The 12,854-nt window shown below is 36.0% G+C and overlaps 1 protein-coding gene across 1 annotated transcript in view; it reads left to right on the top strand.

Moving 5' to 3' along the window:
• Positions 1 to 12,854, top strand: part of LOC106057171 (leucine-rich repeat protein soc-2 homolog) — a 37,439-nt gene that overhangs the window by 1,139 nt on the left and 23,446 nt on the right. The window lies entirely within an intron of this gene.

Genomic DNA, 12,854 nt, shown 5'->3' with positions numbered 1-12,854 from the left:
TCTTCTATCTCCATTGTTTTTTTTTCCCAATGCATTCATGTGTTCCAATCTAATAAAATGTCTGTCTTTTATTTGTAAAAATCAAAACAGTCTGACCAATCTTGTTGAAAGTTGGCAGGATTATATCATTGCTGTAAGATATGTTAGCACCTCCGCCCAAACCCAGGGGATCCTAAATTTAAAGTTTTTCAGTTTTCAGTTTAAAGTTTCAGTTGAATAACCACGGACAATGCCGCAGTGGCGTAGCTAGGATGGGGGAGGGGAAGTCAAAATTCGAAAGTCCTCCCGGGCCCCAACTTAAGGTGGGCCCCCAAAATATTGTCCGAATTTTTTTTACACAAAATATTAAGCCACTGCCATGTTATCTTGCTAACCATGTTGTTATATAAGTGACTGACACTGTTGAATGTATTCCACACTGTTTAACTCTTTCTGTTAAAATACAAGAAAAGTAATACATTTGTCCCCACATTGAAAAAGGTGCCGGTTCGCCGTACGGTATATATATATATATATATTTCTTTTCTTCCGAACTCCCCTCATGATTTTGCTGTGCAGCGTTTCTTCTGAACCACCTTCTCTTCAATTCCCAATCTTTTTTCTTCTTAACATTTTCATGCCATGCTAGATAAGATCCAATTATGGTCAAGATAGTTACTTGCATTTCTATCTTAGGGAAACACGTATACAGAGCAGAGATAGTGTCGACCTTAATATATATATTGCACTATTGCAGAGAGCACTATTAACTAATGTATAGCTCCTCCTTTGTGATCGAAGATGAGCACATTTCTCATTTCCTATGGACTCGAAGATGACTGCAAAGTCCAATCCTCGCTTTATAAAGCCGACCGCATACTTGGCATGGGTAGATTTGGTCAGTTGCAGTTCTCAGCTTTTTGTTGCTTCAAATCTCGAGACTCCGAGACTCACAGCTTCACGCCATGATTATTTGTATGTGTTTCAAAAGAGCCAGTGCTTCCCAGCTGTGAAACTCGATATCGCATTCCTTGAAGAAGCTCTTGAGAGTGTCTCCTGATTACTCCAGTTCTGAAATGGTAGCTTAATTTGTTCAAAGCAGTGTGGTAGGCTTTTTTTCACTGAACAATAGAACAAGCCATTTTACAAAAGTTTTATCAACTCAATATGTCTGTTTGGGTGAAATCTTGTACACGTTATGTCTCCCACTTCCCAGTCTCGGATCAAGTTGAAACTTTGCACTATTATTTATTTTTGATGACAACACACGAAACAATAAAAGAAAATGGACCTCATTCACCAATCGTAAACAAACATATTTAGCCACGTGATTCTAGGCTATATATCTTCTATACAAATTATGTAATCCATAAAGGCTGTCACGTGATACGTATTTTTCATTGATTTATCAATATTATGACGTAGCTAAATGTGTTTATTTAGGATTGGTGAATGAGGTCCATTAGTCGTAATTAAAATAATTTTGTTTCATATCGAGACAGTAGGGCCTACTTAGCTAAGAGGACAAATCCTTGTGTAGAGAATAGGTCGTTCGCTAAAATGTTTAAACAAAAGACTATAAAATCTTCTACTTTCATAGGTAATCGGATTGGAAAGCTCAGTGGCTCAGTCGACCTTCCATCGAATTCAGACTCCATTAACGTTTTTAAAAATGGTTTTCGAGAAGGCTACACGGAAACCCTATCCAAATAATAGCTCACCCAAACTGCACTGGTCCACAAAAGTGATAGCTATCAGCATGAAACTGACGTGAAACAAAATACAATAACAAACATTTTCAATCGCACAAATTTATTATTGTTAGTCTTAATGTACTAAAATATTAATTACACAATTGATTCAAAATAATGTATGCCATTTCACTCAATATAAGCTTTTGTTATTTTTTTAAAGAATTTTTTTAAAAATTTGGCATGTTCAATATGTTATGATATATAAGGGTTGTCTTCGAGTCCGAAGATTAATGTGGAATACAGTATTTCCCGTGGCTGCGCAGCCCCAGCTGTGACCTGCATATTTTGCCACATCCAGGGCAAGCATAACCATTGTCCGCAGGTGGTCGATTTAGATTTTCTTTTCGTCGTCTGCGTTTGTCCTCGGCAGCAGATTTTCTTTTGGTCTCAAATGTGTATCCCGCGGCCTTAGTGAGTGACCTCCAGCTGTCTCGTTCCGCATGCAGCCAGGTGCTCTCTTCTATGTCAGCCAAGGAAAGTTGACGCCTAAGCTGGTCTTTGAAGCGTTTCCGTGGGGCGTCTCTGTTACGTCGACCACCTTTTAGCTCACCGGGATACGTGCCTTACCCAGCGTAGCTGTCGGACCATAAGAAGTCCCTCTATACTATCGCAAGTTTGTAGTGCGGTCCTGCCACCGTGTGTCCATGATGGAGCGCAAGCATCTTTGGTGAAAGTGTTAAGAGGTCCTAGTTGTTTTTTATATAGTGTCCATGTCTCAGAGCCATATGTATTGTTAAGGCTTCCGCGCGGTGTTGATTCTTTGAAATATAACTAGTGTAGATCTACGTCTGACTGGAAGTAATACTGAACTCAAACTACTTCAGTAACACCGGCGAAAGGCCGAAACAATCAAAATATGTAGTCGACGCTGATGTTGTTCTACAAATATATTTAATAATCACGAAGGGAATCGTCCGATGTCAGCTATGTCTAGTGATGGGAACTAAACTAATTTTTTTTTAGTTAAACTAAAACTAAGTTTGAACTAAAAAAAAGTAATTAAACTTTTAGTTAATCACAAATTGAAAAAATTAGTTAAACTAAACTAAGAAACTTTAGTTAAACTTTTACTAACTATTTTGACCTTTTTTAAGGACAAACAGCCAAACATGAAAAATATAAAGCACAACCAATCTCTTTAGCAAAATGTAATAAACATTTATTTGTGCACATGAAAAAAGATTTAAATGTCTTTATGGGATAGATGTAGATCTTAATAGAATCACTAGAATGATACTATTATAGAAAGAAATTAGAAGTCATTGTCCAAGTTCTAGTATAAGTTACCTTTAGAAGTAATGATAAAACTGCATGTTGACTCTAACTAACTCTAGATTCTAGAATATTCTGGATCTAATATCTTCCACAAACGAAATGATCAGAAATATAATCTGGATCTAGAATTAGATCTAGCTACTAGACCTAGATCAAATAATTAATATTTTAATCTAAAAATAATCAAAGAAATACTAGTTACTACTACTACTACTAGATCTAAAATCTAGATAGAGTCTATAATATCTTAGTAGCTCTAGATCTAGAGATTTTAGATTATTATAATTATGATTATAACTAGATATGGGTATTTATATCTATATACTCTAGTAGATAATAGTAGATATAATAAATCTAGATAGTAGATTAGATATAAGTAAGTATAATTATAATAGATGTAGATCTAGTCTAGATTTAGTATTAGATCTAGTATTTCTAGTATAGTGACGACTATTATTAGTATTATAGTCATTATAGATAGATCTATCATCTATGCATCTTAGGTCTTATTATATAGTATAATAAGTAATCTAAATATATCTAGATCTAATCTAGACTCTAATTCTAGAATAGTAGAATCTCTAAACTATTAGATCTAGTCTAATAAAGTAAAGTAATATAGATTTCAATTAATAGATTTATATTATTGACTTATAATTTTAAATTTACATCTAGATCTAAGACAAAGTCGACTAAGACTCTACTTAAGACTAAGAGACTAAAATAATGAAATATAGACTATTATGACTATGTATAGATCTAATAGTAGTAATAGACTAATACTAATAGATTAGACGCCACTAGACTGTAACTCTAGACACTCTAGTAATAATCTAGTAAAAAGTTTTAAAATAAAAAGAGTCGATATTTCTTTAATACAGGAACACACTGGTGTTTAATAAAAAGCAGCAAAATGTAGATCTATAGAAGCAAGGAATTAATCAGGATTTATCAAGCAGCGAAACTTGCTAGAAATATAATGAACACTTTTATTTTTCTCGCCTTTCAAATAGTCTACCTTGAATTGGCGGGAATAGCGACCGGGTAAAGGTCAAAAGGCTTTCTAGTGACCTGTGTTTATTCTCCTCTCTATTATTCATTATATATATTCTCCAAATTACATAGATCTAAATATTTATTGGTATGTATGTATGTTAAAAAAGTTTGTAAAATTTGTAATTAAACTTTTTAGTTTGTAACTAAAAAAAAAATAATTAAACTAGGATTTTAACTAAACTTTTTTTTTTAAATTAAACTTTGGCCTTAACTAATTTTTTTTAGTTAAACTAAAAGTTAGCAACTTTTTAGTTAACTTTTGCCCATCACTAGCTATGTCCGTAAATCCGTATATCTATTCTACTGCTCTACACTAATCGTCTTCTTTGTAGCGTCACTTAGAGCGTTCTTGTTTTTAAAGATCTTTACGTCATCGTCGCTAAGTAAAACTTTACCCTATTTCCGAAACAAATAACTAATTCCTAATCATGTCATAACAGTATGCATAAAATGTGTACGAGGCACTATTTTCATTACGTCCTTCCACTCAAGAACGAAAACCTCGGGAAAGTTTCCTTAAAAAATTATGCAGCGATGTTTTTTTTAAAATTTTGTTTGAGGTTAATGAACAATGAAGAATTAATTCGATATAAATTATTATTCTAAACATGTACATGCTGAGTTTCGATTTTTGTTCCAAATACACCTATTGATCTTCATTCTCATGTTAACAAAAAAAAAAATCATTGCGAGAATCATTGATTAAAATATTTAGCATTATGTTTTCTTCGAACGTAAACTTTCTGAAGCTGTAGTTAAAAATGAAATCGATTTATGAGGCATTGATTTAAAGCGTTGCTTTTGGCGGAAGAATGAGATATCAATAGTTGGAGTCACTAGTTCACATCAGTGATGAGGTAACTCATCCTTTTATTTCAATATAATGGGAAGTAACTAATCACTTTCGCTTGCCTTGTTCCCAAAAGTTTTTTAAAATGTTGTTAATGTTGTGTACGTACCAGTATATGTTTTCGGTCACTAAATATCTTTCCTGAAAAATGGAATTTTATTATAATGTTGTACTTATGTCATTAGGAATACAGTACTAAATGTACAGCACCAATCTGTGTTATGAGTTTAATAATGTTACATATTAAATGTTTAAAACGGTTTTATTACCCGTACACGTCATACTTCGTGACGATTACATCACTGTTTCGTTTTTTCCTATTAATTAATGTACAGCACCAGTTGGTTTCATAATCAATATACATTTGGGTCTTATAAACAAAGCTGAATGTCACTTTTATTTATAAATGTACACTTATAGAACTTATGAGTAGGTTCAAATGATTAGGGATAAAAATGAAATGATAATTTTAACAAGATATAACTGAATTACTAAATACTAATACACGTCTTTTCTGACTCACGTCTCTTGCTAGTCTCCCCTCAAGTTTAACATCAGTCCTTTTTACAACGCCTATATCGACTCACTCTGTGTATCGTCTGTCTGACTGGTAAAAAGTTTGTACACGTTATTTTTCCTACACCCAATCTCGGATAAAGTTGAAATTTTGCACATTTATTTCTTATACCTGACAAAACAAGAATCAATTAAAAAAACTTTGTCAACTAACTATTGGTGATCATTATTTGGTTTGGTATTGGACAAGGGGAAAAAAATTATATTTGACAGATGTGGCGATATAATTTGAATTAGTCCACTTAACGATGCTTGAGGAGCCCTCGAATTCGAATTAAGTCATACCCCCCCCCCCCATCTTTTATGCATTTAGAAAGCGATCACGGTAACATGAACACAGATACCCCCTTCTCTTCCCCCTTCCTTTCCCTAACTAGTCCAGACAAGTGATAGGGTCATAGCACATTGAGAAAACCAAAAGCATGAAATCGCGCTAAAGAAAACAATTGATAAAAAATATTTCTAATCACACAGATTTATTATTGTTAGTCTGGATCTGTTACACATTTAATTACATGATGAATCCAAACTAATTGATACAATTACACTCTGTATAAGCTTTGTTGTTGTTTTTTAATGTCTTTTAAAAATATTTTTCTTGTTATCACTTTAATTATAACAGACCACCTGGTGATTTTATCAGAAACTCTCCAGCCCACACAACCAAAACATCCGCTCTTCTTTCCTCATAAGCACTCCCATACACTCTATACTTTATTCTGTTTAATTGAACCAACAATCATTTCTCTCGCTATTTTGCGCCAGAGCAAGCTCATATTTAAACATATGCCTACACACATACGCACCGTCAAAATCGTCCCTGGCATTACCATACCGTCCGGCCCCAAAAAATTTGATTGCCATTTGATCTACAACTATTGTTACCTGACCACATAATAATTTAAGTTTGATAATGCATCGAAAACTGAATGCATGCACGCAGACGTGGGTTCAGATAGGCTTAATTTAACATATTGTATTTTTATATCAAGATAGACATAGAGGCAATAGGAAATCCCAATGTGTAAAAAAAATAGTAGGCCTACAATTGTAATTTTAATTAGTTTGAATAGTTTGAACGATTTGAAATTAAAAGAGTGAAGCATAACATTTGAAAAGGAAATAACACAAAAAGTTATTGCAATACATTAATTTAGCAAGGGATAAAAAGGTCCCTCAACAACAAACTTTATCAACAGTCTTAAACATGAAACCTTGCAAGTGTTCTTGTGTCACGACAATAAACTAAATTTTACTGCAAATACTCATTATATCAGCAACAAAGGGCAGCAAAGATTACGATTACTAAGAAAACTGTCCTCGTTTAATGTTAGCGAAAAGGCCTTGGCTATGTTTTATCACGCTCACATCTGCAATATTTTAAGTTTCAATATCACTGCCTGGTATGGCAATCTGAGCATTAAAAATAAAAATAAACTTTATAGAATCCTAAATGCTGATGGTAAAATCATTGGCAAAAAACAACCCCCCTTTGGGCAGTTGTTTGAGACAAACACCTATTAAAAAAAAAATCATTAAATAAGAACAATCTGATATAAACCTTGTCACATGTAAATTATGAATGCGTCTGGTGTGAATGTACACTTTGGTTTCTTATAGTTATAATGTTTTTTGTTAGGTGTAATGCACAAATTGTAAGACAAATTTCCAAATTGACAATAAAGATTATTATTATTATTATTATTATTATTATTATTATTATCAGTGCACTGGCGGATCCAGGGGGGGGCGGTAGGGGCGATCGCCCCCCCCACTCGGCCGACCCCCCCCCCAAAAGGGGGGGGGGGCGGACGAACTTTAGTATAGGATTCACACAATTTGTATACGAATTTATTACTTATGTTAAAAATATATACTAATTATTTATATTTCAACCTATTTTTAGATTATTTCGCCCCCCCCCCCTCTAGTATGTTGGCCAATTTGGTGGGGTCGGGAGGGGGCGATGGTATCAATCCCGCCCCCCCTTAACTTTCGAGTGGGGGGGGGGGCGGTCCAATTTATTGGTAGAAATCACAGCCTGCTAACAAAATCAATTAAATATCTATATCCTTGTAACTTGTTATTGATATTTTAACCGATCTTTATATTATGTCTTTCCCTGTTTGCCGATTGGTGGCGGGAGGGGACGATTACCTCTTCTGCCCTTCCCACCTAAACCCTTTGAGTGGGGGGGGGGGAGGTCCGTTTTTATTGAGAAATCATAGTTTGTGAACAAAATTAGTTGAATTAATATATAAATTTTATATTATGTCGCTCCCTTTCTGGTATTTTGGCCGATTCGGTGGGGTGAGGGGGGGGGGGCGATTGCATGTACTGCCCTCCCCACTCTAGCCCTCTGAGTGCTGGGGGGGGGCGGTCCTATTTTTGTGGAGAATCATAGTTTGTTAATAAAATTAGTTGAATATCTATATAATATAAACTACGTATTGATATGTGACCCATTGTAAATATGTCGTACCACACTCTAATCTCAAATTGTATCATTAGTAAATTTAAATGAAAAAGGGTTGTACCAGGTGGGAGGGGCGATACATGCAATCGCATTTCCCCCATCGGACAAATCAATACTTTTTCTTTTTGTATTATAGTTAAGAAATTACAAAATTTAAAAAATTTGTCACTAATATAATTTATATATACTATAAATTAAATTCTTATATCGAGTCGCCCCATACCTATTCTTTAATGCCAAATGCAATCTTTAGCAGAAATTAGTAAAGGAGCGAGGATTAATCGTTTTCACCGCCATTCCCATTTCCAGACAGAGTTTTTGTAATTTCACATGAAGTTATCATAAGTATTTTAAGAAAGACTTTGCATTGGAAAAGTTAGAATTCAAACGAAATTTTTCAGTATAAGAGTCATGATTGAGATGAGTTCTAAACTCAAATAACGTTTTCATAGTCGCCTTTTCCCAACCTTTACTCAATATGATATTTTTCTAGCTAAATAAATTTGGGACTATAACTCACAATTTATGCTTGAGTTTTCTTGAATACTATTTATTGAATAAGTTTTTTTTCGGCGGCGATCCTCAAAGTAAAAATCTAAATACGTGGGGTATCCTATCTTTTCAAGGAACAAATCGGTTTTATTAGCAATGTATTATGGGTCTATAAATTCAAATTAGAATATTTTTCAAGTACAAAATTATTCGAAAGGTCGTTTTTTAATAGTATGAATAATGAGCTTCAGGTCAGGAGAATGCGTTTCTGCAGTGAAGAATGCAAGAAAACGCTTTAGGCGTCGGGGCTTCGCCCCGAACTCCATTTATGAATAATGAGTTGTAGATGTCAGGAGAATGCGTTTCTGCAGAGAAGCATACAAGAAAACGCTTTTGGCGTCGGGGCTTCGCCCCGAACTTCATTTATGGATAATGAGTTGTAGATGTCAGGAGAATGCGTTTCTGCAGAGAAGAATACAAGAAAACGCTTTTGGCGTCGGGGCTTCGCCCCGAACTTCATTTATGGATAATGAGTTGTAGATGTCAGGAGAATGCATTTCTGCAATAAAGAATGCAAGAAAACGCTTTTGGCGTCGGGGCTTCGCCCCGAACTTCACCAGAGAACCTTATAGCGCTGCCCCAGTTGTTTTGTTTTTCGCCGAAGGTTGAGAAATGCTCCTTTTTTTTATTCTTATATATATATATATACATATATATGTGTGTGTGTGTGCGTGTGTGTGTGTGTGTATGTGTGCGCGCGCGCGCGCGCTGTATGCACGTTTATGCGTAGGGTTAGGGTTTACTGGGCGTTAGGGTTAGGGTTTGGAAAAAAATCGCCCCCCCCCACTCCAAAGTTCTGGATCCGCTAGTGTATCAGTGTATTCTTTAAACATTTCAGCCTACCAAAACTTCTTTCATAAGTCCGCCCCTGTATGTTATATGAAGCAGATATAGACCTATAGGCCTTTCATATAAAACAGTTTAGCACACAGTACAAAAAAAAATAATTCACTAATACTGCAACATGAATAGGTGACATGATAGAGAGCATCTGCCTTTTACTCCTAATTTAGAATGTCTAGAGCTGATTATATCTAATTGTAGCAGTATTTGCTCATGACTTTAAAGCCAATGTAGGTCCCCTACGCTAGAGGATCGATATACATTTTCCCTGATGTATTAAAAAAAATTACATTGGTAATGTTGCTATTAGTCTTATAAGTACCTTATATATAAACAAACATCATATATAGATAATAGATAGCTTGCAAATAGTTTGTGAATAATTTCTTCGACTTAATAATAAACAATGAACCAGACAATAAAAAATATAAACAAGTTAAAATGGTTTAATTAGAAAAATCATTGAACTATAAACTTAATTTACATGGCAGTAGTTAAAAAAAAAGATCATAGTGCAGCTTAACTTGGACTTCAGATTAATGAACTACAGATCTGAATGATTACATTTTTCTTATTAATTCAATAAGTTTTTATCTGATAATTGAAAGAAGCAAAGGTCATTGAATATGAACGAAACAGCAGTAAAACATTATAAGCCTAGTCTTAACGGAGATTCTTTAAAAATTTCCCCCCACATTTTGAACATAGTAATTGGTATATAATACGCAAATTCATCAAAAAATAAGTCCTTCATCAGATAGCAGGACTCCCTATATAATAAAATAATGGAACTAATTTTGTCTATTGGCAACATTTGTAATGCAGTAGTTCTATTTCTCGTTGTGCACCTTCGAAAAAGCTCGTTACGGAGTGATGGAGCGACTATTGAAAAGGATTTCTTAGGCTTGGAAAGGATTCGAAACTCTTGAAACAGGACTAGGGCTGATTAGGGGTAAAGACCATGTCATGTTTTGGGAATATAAACCTTAAGGCATCCACCAGTCACCCTTCTGCAGAGGCCCAAGTCCGACAACCCCCTTCCCGGTTACCGCCATGGTTGGTCCTATCGACCACGTTGACCCATGTTCTGGGAGTAGGGCCTATAAGCTTTCAGGTTTCCGTCAGTAACCCTTCTGTGAAGGCCGAAGTCCGACAACCCCCTTCCCGGAAATGTCTTCATATTCCGTCACATTCTGTGGAAGGACTGCCAATGTGGGAAGCCGCTTTCACTGACATCTCCCTTGTGGAACCAAGTGGCCGGTGGTTTTAAATGGACAAGCCTCGGAGTACCGTTGCTCTCGCGATTCCGTGACTGCCTGTGAGTTATCCAATTGGGACCAGTTTTTCGTTACCGTCTTTAATCTATCCACTTCTGCTCAACTGATATATCCACGCTCTAGGTGCTAGATTGGAACCAGGTGAGCTGGAATCAGTGTACAATGTTTACCTAAAGAAAACTCATCGGCTGAGCTCTTAATGGATGATTATTTTTTGTTTGTTTGATCTTTTATAAACATTTATGCCTAGTAACAAGAAAAACACCTTTAACCTTTAGTTAACCAGAGTTACTTGATAGCAGTTGGTAAGAAACAGTCAGTGAGATCAGTCAGTAAGAAACAGTCAGTGAGAATAGTTAGATACAGTCAGTAAGGACAGGGAAAAGTTATAGAGCTTTTATAAAGTAAATTCAGATGTGTACCAGTATTTCTATAAGGAGTCAATAAGTTATTGTCAAGTATTTCTATAAAGGATAGTGGATATTCGTGGATTGTATCATACTCCATATGTGTTGTTATTATCATCATGGGGCGTAGCCAGAATTTTTTTCGGGGGGGGGGGGGGGGGGGTTTGGGGGGTGGATTCCCCCCCCCCCCCCGAACCCCCCCCCCCCCCCCCCCCGCGAAAAAAATTTATATGTATTTATGTGTGTGTACATAATCTTTATTACATTTTGACCCTTCATTCTTTCGGAAGACGTTTATTGTGCCCTAGAATAGGTTCTTCCATGAGTTAGTGGAAAAATTGTAGATTCCCCGCCATTACTAGCAAGGGGGTGTGGGGGAGCGCTAGGAGCTTCCCCAGCGCGGGGCGAAGCCCCGCCACCAAGCACTATTTTTGATATTGGAAGCCAACAAAATGCATATTCTGAGGTATCTACACTGCATTTACCAGCTATTAAAAAGTTTTATTTCAAAAACCTAATGTGCTATTCTTACTGACTTAGACCCTCCCGCGCCGTTCGGAGCATTTGCCGTCAAGCTGTTTCCATAAAAATCTGTCACTGGTAATGTCTGAAGCCTCTTCCAACCTGCCATGAGGACCTCCACGAATGTGTGGCGTCATGTTGTACTAGGATATCATCGCAACTCTTCTTATGCGTAATTCTTTTTGTCGGTGAACATGTCCCGCAAACCTCATGCGACGCTCTGTCACAATCTTACTAAAGGGTCGACTCACAGTTCGGCATAGGATTTTCTTGATTTGGACCCGATCTCTATAACTGACTCCTAAAATCTGTCTTAGCCATCTTTATTGAGCCACATTTAGTGTTTTTTCAATTTCGGCAGATGACTATTCACTGCACTTTATTGATGGAGCCCCGCCACAGGTAAAAATGTGTAGTCTCTCTTGAATACGCTCTTGGAATTAAGTGACTGTAGTTTGCTTTAGATTTTATATCGAAAAGGGAAGTTTTATCGTCAAAATCATCTGTTAGGGGTTTTCCAACTCCAAATGCTCTGTAGGGGGATCTTAAACTCAAAATCATCTGGAGGGGTTTTAAACTTTAAAAAAAAGCCATCTGTAGGAGAGGGGTTTAAACTCAAAATCCCCGATTGGATTGGCTACGCTCAAATAATTTTAGTGTGTTATTTGCTTTTTTTTTATATTGAAGAGGTACTTTAGCATCAAACCCCCCTGAAGGGGGGTTTAAACTCAAAAACCCTTACGGCAACGCTCATAGCATTTTGAGTGCGTAATTTGCTTTTTTCTGACACTGAAGATGTATTTTTTAGCTTCAAACTCCCTGGCGGGGGGAGGGGGTTTAACTCAAAACCCCTTTGGCTACGCTCATAGATTTTAGAGTGAGTAATTTGCTTTAATTTATATTGAAGAGGTACTTTTTAGCTTCAAACTCCACTGGAGGGGAGTTTAAACTCAAAACCCCTTTGACTACACTCATAACATTTTGAGTGTATAACGTGCTTTGTTTTTATTATTAAAGAGGTATTTTTTTACCTTCAAACCCCGCTGAAGTGGGGTTTAAACTCAAAACTAAGTCAAAACCCATTTAGCTACGATCATAGAATATTGAGTGCGTACTTTGCTTTTTTGTGCTTTTGGAATTTGGGGATTTTCGTTTGCATTTTTTTTTTTGGAGATTTAACTGCAAAAACCCCAGGTAGGGGTTTTTAAACTCAAACCCCCTGGTAGGGGTTTTAAACTCGAACCCCCCTTGTAGGGGTTTTTAAACTCGAACCCCCTGGTAGGGGGT

The sequence above is a fragment of the Biomphalaria glabrata genome, chromosome 15, assembly GCF_947242115.1.
Source record: "Biomphalaria glabrata chromosome 15, xgBioGlab47.1, whole genome shotgun sequence".
Taxonomy (NCBI): Eukaryota; Metazoa; Mollusca; class Gastropoda; family Planorbidae; genus Biomphalaria; species Biomphalaria glabrata.
The sequence above is the reverse complement of the archived record's forward strand: the minus strand, read 5'-3'. Positions and strand labels throughout refer to the sequence as shown.